The sequence below is a fragment of the Nelusetta ayraudi genome, unplaced genomic scaffold, assembly GCF_046127955.1.
Source record: "Nelusetta ayraudi isolate G7.1 ecotype Tasmania unplaced genomic scaffold, CSIRO-AGI_Nayr_v1 ptg000070l, whole genome shotgun sequence".
In the NCBI taxonomy this organism is placed as follows: domain Eukaryota; kingdom Metazoa; phylum Chordata; class Actinopteri; order Tetraodontiformes; family Monacanthidae; genus Nelusetta; species Nelusetta ayraudi.
This window is the reverse complement of record NW_027466120.1, coordinates 6,033,633-6,040,349: the sequence shown is the minus strand read 5'-3', so window position 1 is coordinate 6,040,349 and position 6,717 is coordinate 6,033,633. Positions and strand designations below refer to the sequence as shown.

The following is a 6,717-nucleotide window of genomic DNA, read 5'->3' as shown; positions in this document are numbered from 1 at the left end:
AGAAGATAAAAGGCCTTCTTCACAGCAGTCATTTTGGCTTGAACTACTTCACAGTGTCACCACGGATATTCCAATTATACAAATAAAGGCTCTGTTCCATTCAAGCCAAAAAAAAAAAAAAAAACAGTCTACATGCAACTCCTATGGGGCCGTCCATCACTCTATATAGAACTTGACACCCCCTTAAAAAGAAATCATGAAAAAATGCATTTAAAAAGTATAGGGGCATTTCTTGCTAATATTGCTCTAAAGATGTTCTATTTTTTGCGGGGGGGGGGGGGGGGGGGGATAAGAGGGTGACTGTGCTCAAGAATGTGCTCAAGAATGTTCATATATATGTAATCACGTAACTTAGTACTGCTGAGAATTCAAGGCTGTCAGTACATGCTGGGACAGTTTTATCTCGAGTGCAGCAACTCCACGAGCTGCAACTCTATGAAATATAATGAAATACAGTCTTAGAATAGGCAGATGTGACACTTCAGGCCATTCATCATTTCTACAGTGATATAATTGTAATTCTATTATTATGATTCTAAAATGTAAACGCGTTGATTAGAGTTACTATCTCATTTGATCGGCAGATGGCAGCATTGCGTCAAACTCAATTGGATGCATCAGTAAATGGAGGCTTTCTCTGTAGTGTAGATCAAAAGAATGTTCTTCTTCGTTCTCCTCCTTTATACACACCTTTTGGCGGAATAATGTATTTAAATTTAGAAGTCTAGGCGCAGAATTTCGGAAAAAATAAACGGTTCTTATGAAAAACAGGTCAATATTATAAAGAGCAGACGAGCTATTTGTACGCTTGTATTTAATCAATAGTCCAGCCTGACATACATTTGCTTTGTCAGTTTCATAGCCTGGAAGAGGAAACCCTATTCATTTACAAATGAAGAAAGTGGTAAATCTCAAGATCAATCTTTAGTTGTGATTTTGTGTTTCCATTGCTGTGAGAACAACTTTGCACTGGACTGAAGTGTGACTGCTAACCGGCGTTCCGCGACAACACTGTCTCGACGGTCGGTGAACCAACCATCCAGGTGAGGCGGCACCTTCCCGTAGCGCCATTCCGGTGAATCAGGTCTCCCCAGTTCGGGGAAACAATTCCGACCAATCACAGCTCGAGTTTAGCCACCAAGTCCCCGCCTCCTCCCTGTCCCTCTCCCTCTCTCTCCCTCTCCCTCCCAGTGTTTTGGTCGGGATTTGGCGTTCCTTCCTTCCTGCGCACGGACTGACAGTCGGACTGCTGCTCGCCGTGCGTCCGTCCAGCGCCGCCGCTGTTGAAAACAATGTTTCCTCAGCTCGTGGAGTGATTCCCCGCTTCGTGACCTCAGCGGAACGCCCCTCCACTTGAATGGGATCGCCTCCTGTCTCTGTATCCAGCTCGGCTTTTTTTTTGTTTGTTTTTTGTTTTTGTTTTTTGGGCACCGACCGTCTCCTCTTCTTCTTCCTCCTCCTCCTCCTCCTCCTCCTCCTCCTCCGCTGCTGCTGCTGCTCCAAACGCTCCGATTTTAAGGATCTGCAAGCTTTTCCTGGCTTCCTCCAATCACTGTATTGATGGTTTGATGCGAACTCCGCCTGTCTGATCGGCAGAAAGAGCGACGACGCCAGAGTCTCCAGCAGCGTCAAGGGGGGTAAGTCAGTCAGACAGTCAGTCAACCAGCCAGTCAGTCGGCACAACTTGTAACAGCGGCGGCGGCGGCTTCGGTTGGTGACAGTTGCTGCAGACAGAGGCTGATTAAAATTGAATGAAGACGTCGATGGGGGTGGAGGGAGGTGCGGTGGATGCTGTTGGCAGTGAGGCTCACATTGTTGTTTGGAATCTTTGTCAGTCAGTCTGTCGTTTGTTTGTTTGTTTGTGTGTTTGTTTGTTTGTTTGTTTTCACGTCTTTGCCTGGCTGACTCCAACGACTTGTGTCATATCTACACCGCAGTTCTCTTAACTTCCCATTCATAACTCCCACACCACCACCACCACCGCTGCACACATTGACCTGAATCATGTAGAAGCTCCAAGTATCCAGTGTGCACATCCTCAAATGTTTGTTTTTGGGTTTTTTTCACTTCACCCGCTGCACTTCTGCTGCTCTCTCGCACACACACACACACACACACAGAGAGAAAGAGAAAGATCGACCAAGCAGATGAGCGCCACATATGTCGTTGCTCTGGGTGGTTGTCTGTCAAAATGCCACAGATTCTTCTCCTTCCTGCAGATGCCACTCGCTTTAAAGACGCGACTGTGGTGCGCTGAGTCTCACCCACACTCAACGTGACTCAAAAGGCCAAACGCCGACTCCGAGCGCGGCGGCAACTAATAATAGATGAATACGCCTCAAAGTAAAGTCTGCAACGCATTGAGTCGAGCTGAGCTGAGTCAGGGTGGCTGCATTACGTTTGACCGGCTTGTATAGACTCGACACACAAGTCTTACCGTCAACAGAGTGGCTCCAGTCTCTGCCAGACATCTACCGCTTTAAAATGTAACCCTGGTGTTGATTTAATCACCGTCTGGTCGACGCCGCACTGTGATACATTTACTACCCAGAAAGTTGAACTCTAACTCTTTTTCGGGGGTCTTTACTCTCTTTTCAGACACACACACACACACACACACACACACACAGTGAGAGACACACTTAAGCCTGCCCCACCACTGTGCTGATCTGCTGTAAACCTAAATATTTCCGTGTAAACATGTGGGGAGTTTTAGTGTCTTTTCAGTTCTGAAGTTTGATAAGTTGTGAAGTTTTTAAAGCCCGTGTATCTCAAAGGAAGTAGTGACTCTTTAAATGATATGTGATACATTTGTATACATATATAAAATGGCCTTTGTCGAAGTTGTCAGAGGTGCACTGGGCTAATCCCCTGCAGATTTTGCTTGGATTCCTATTTAACTGTGTTTTCCTGAAGGAATTAGAATGTTTGGGAGCACCCGGCCCAAAAAACTAAACAAAAACGTTTCACCCCATGGATCGGGTACCCTTAGATTTTTGCATCGGGCCAGTAGCTTGCCAAATAAGCGACTCTGGGGGATGATGAGGCCCCTCGTAAAGCCCACATGGTGCCTGCCTGCTTTCGCTTGTCGTTTGTTTGTATGGCAGATTTTCACGACAAACGCTTTCGCCCACTCTCAGGTTGCCAGTTTTACCGTCCTGCCAAGCAGAGGGCGAGAGTTTCCCAAAGTGGTACGAGACGGCCCATTGTACTTTCTGACTGCCACATTTCAGGCTCCGCAGAGGGGGGACCTAATGCTCCTTGGAATCCCATGAATGCCCCTCCAGTGAAAGCCATAGACGTTTATGTCAGCCCCAATGAGATTGGTGGAAAGTGGCTCTTGAGGACCGAAATTCCTGCTAATTGGTAACTGGGCTGTGGACTGGCCCCTTTGTTCCCCCTCATAGTGGAGTGGTCTGTCTGTCAGTGTGATGCACTGGGCCTGGCATCAATGAAGCGCTTGTTTCAGCCCTGGGAGGATCGACGGCTATAAGAAGAGTCGCTTCCACTTCCAGAGTTGCTTTTACACACCTATTCAGAAAGATGGGAAAGGGTCGCGCCGGATTGGCTGACAGGAAGCGGCGCCTTCCAAAAAAAAAAACTAAACGCCCAGGCATTTTGATGGTTATGTGCGCATGTTAGCGGCGCCAGCCAGTTTTCATTGAGCAGATTCCAGTGCAGCGGGAGGTTTGCTGAGTTCATCGTTTGATCCTGCGACTGGCCCATTTTCCTTTAGGTCAGATGAGGATTAATTGGCATTGAGCAGCCAGCCACATATTGCAGTCATGATACCATAAAGAGCACGCCAGCTTAAACGGAGCCGCAGAGAGGGCAGGACTGCCGTTAACGCGTCGGCGCAGGCGTCGCTGTGTGAGCTTTGTTGTGTTGAAACATTCATTCGCTCCTCAGCCTTTGACAGACTTTGAATCGCTCGTCGAGTGTCGACATCAAGCCGACATCTCCGGTTTGCCAGTGAATATGAGAGGGAAGCGATATTTGGAAGGGCTTCCCGCTGACAAAGACTTTTGAATTTTTCATGTATCCAGATACTAAACTTCTGTTCCGTTGGCTGCGGTGTGGCGCTAATTAGCGACCGGATGCATTCAAGGGCACGCGGCGGAGCGCGGGAATGCCAGCGCCACCTGTTCTCCCGCTCTTTTCTTTCTGTTGGGCTCTATCTGTGCCCTCCCTCCCCCCTTCAGACTTTCTGTGACAGTGGTGTGATTTAGGCCAGTGTTTTTCAACCTTTTTTGAGCCATGGCAAATATTTTTCATTGAAGAAAATCCAAAAATCCCATGGCACACCACCAACCAAAAATATTATAAAATGACACCTTTTAGCCTAATAACGACAGTAGAGTCTCAATTTATTTATACTCGGTCAGTGTGGAAGCTGGGCCTGTTTAGATGCACACAAAGCCGATATCCTGAGAGGAAATGAGGGAGGAAAATAGGCTTTCATTCCTGTAAAGTACAGTCACTCTACAATGGAATGTTATTTTTTTTAGACCAATTAAGTGAAATTGGATAATTTTTAACAGCATACCTGACATTATTTCACACCACAATAGTGTGCAGTGAGATAATGTCAGGGCACAGTGTTGAAAAACAGTGATTTAGGGTAAAGGTTTTGCTGCCGAAATTAACAATGAAGGTTTCGCACTTCGCTTCGGTGTTAAACTGCGCAGCTCTGCCCCGTATCACTACCTGAAACGTTGACCGCAGGAGAGAAGTTACAGTAAAATAGGGATGCAGAAGCGCGCCCGCTGTCAGAGGGGCCTGTTCTTGCTTCTCATTTGAATGAAGTGTCTGGTGGCTGTTTGATAGAGACACACAGAGGAGGGCCTGTGTCCTCTCAGGATCCCCAGCCACTTCCTGTCCCTCCGCTGTGGGAATGGGGCCAGTGCGACACAGGCCACACGTATCTTCCACTCAATCCACCCACTGTTGCCCCCGCGGTGGAGCCATCGCCCTCGCTCCGCCGTTCCCATCATCGCTCCGCACGTCTCTCGCGACAGGAAAAGCATCTTTGGCATTTAGAAAGTTCCCTCTATGTGTGGCTTTGTGTCGGTGCAGCTGTGCGAGCCCGATCAGGATGAAGAGCGTCACGGCCGCTCACAGCCCTTTTCAAACTGCACTCCCCTGTGAGAATCACTGCTCTATATGTTCACATGGAGGTTTGCATGCAGGTCATGTACTCGCAGGGGAGATCGGGATCTGTTGATCTGACCACGGCCAGATAACCGGAGCACATTTGTGTGGAATTTCCTAACCAAAATATGCATGAGAGACACTTGAGTCACGTGACCTATTGGGAACCAGAATTAGAAATTGAGTAAGTAAATAACTGGAGAAAATTACGTTTTTGCTTCAAATGTGTCATCACAAAGCAAATGTCGGTTCCAGGTTACGTGAAGCATCACCAGACTTTAGTGTCATTTGCTATAAACTTCACTGAAATCTCCCGCTCGGCTCACAATGCTGATGATTCCTGTTTACTAGTAGCGTAATTGACCGAGCCGGAATAACGTATTCTAATTATGCAGCTGTTCTGGTAAAAATACAAAAGTATTTATAAGTTTGTCTGTTTCCATGAAGCAAAACCAGACTGGATCTCTGGGTTATGAACTGCAGCTTGGGTGAAATAAGCAAGTGTTGGATCCCGGCCATTTCTGTAAGCAAGACAATGGTCCATTAGAAAACTAATGAATGCCGAAGATAATTGGCTGCCAAAGCAATTTGTCATTTCAGGCCAGTACGTCTAGCACTAAGTCCCTTGCTCAGTTAATTTGGAGGTAAATGATTGTTTAGCACATTGTTTGGTTCCAGAGCTGGCGGAGCTGGATTTCCCCCTTCCTTGGCAGTCTTTGTTACAGAAGGAAGTTAACTGCAGGTGTGCAGCAGGAAATGTTTGTCAGGTGAATTGGCTGAAAACATTTCAATCGGCAAGAAGCATCAGTTCAGAGCGACGCCGCAGGATGTGCTACAAACATGAAAATAATACTCCTGTACCCAGTATAACCCAGTGTTCTTTCTCAGACCTCGGTGGAGACATTCTGATGGTTAGTGATGTGAAAAATTCTACTTATCCCAAATATTTGAATGATCTCCTCAAAACTTCACATGTAGCCTGCAATGTGTTTGCAGCCTTGAGCGAAAATACTCCATTTTTAGCCTCCCGCTAAAACTGAACCTTTGTTGTTCTTTCCACATGTTTTAAAGAGACAAATAGGCAGTTCCAGAAGGTGGGACACCTGGCTGGGGTTGTCATCCACCAGTCGGAGGCATCGGTGAGGTCGCCGTTTCCCAAAGTTTAGCTGACAATTCCTACAAAGCAGAGGAAGCAAAATAACCAAAGAGAGAATCTTCCCTCCTCTTGTGGAATCCTAAAGAGGCCAGGGACGCATATTACTGTTAGAATAGACCAGTAAAAAAATTTTTTTTTAATTATTTTGCACAATATAGAATAGGTAAACCCTTGGGAGCGCACATGCTGAAAATTTAAGCCTCCTGGTCCACTAAGTGATGTTTTTACTGTCAGGGGAATAACCAATAATATACCTGTGGGAGCGAAACAGTAGCCTTGACTCAGCAATTACTTTGTGAAGCGCCGTGGTTTCTGGCCTCAGCTCAGCTCCACCGCTCGGTGCAGAGCGTCCGCTCGCCTCCCGCCGCCCGAGAATCACTTGAAATGATGACGTCCACCCGCTTAAAGCT

At 46.9% G+C, this 6,717-nt stretch overlaps 1 protein-coding gene across 1 annotated transcript in view; it reads left to right on the top strand.

The window, feature by feature from the left end:
* Nucleotides 1-1,209: 1,209 nt before the first annotated feature.
* Nucleotides 1,210-6,717, top strand: part of src (v-src avian sarcoma (Schmidt-Ruppin A-2) viral oncogene homolog) — a 28,011-nt gene continuing 22,503 nt past the window's right edge. Inside the window, exon 1 of the mRNA XM_076041734.1 lies at nt 1,210-1,637. The gene's annotated coding sequence lies outside the window, so the exon portion shown is untranslated. The remainder of the gene's footprint in view (nt 1,638-6,717) is intronic.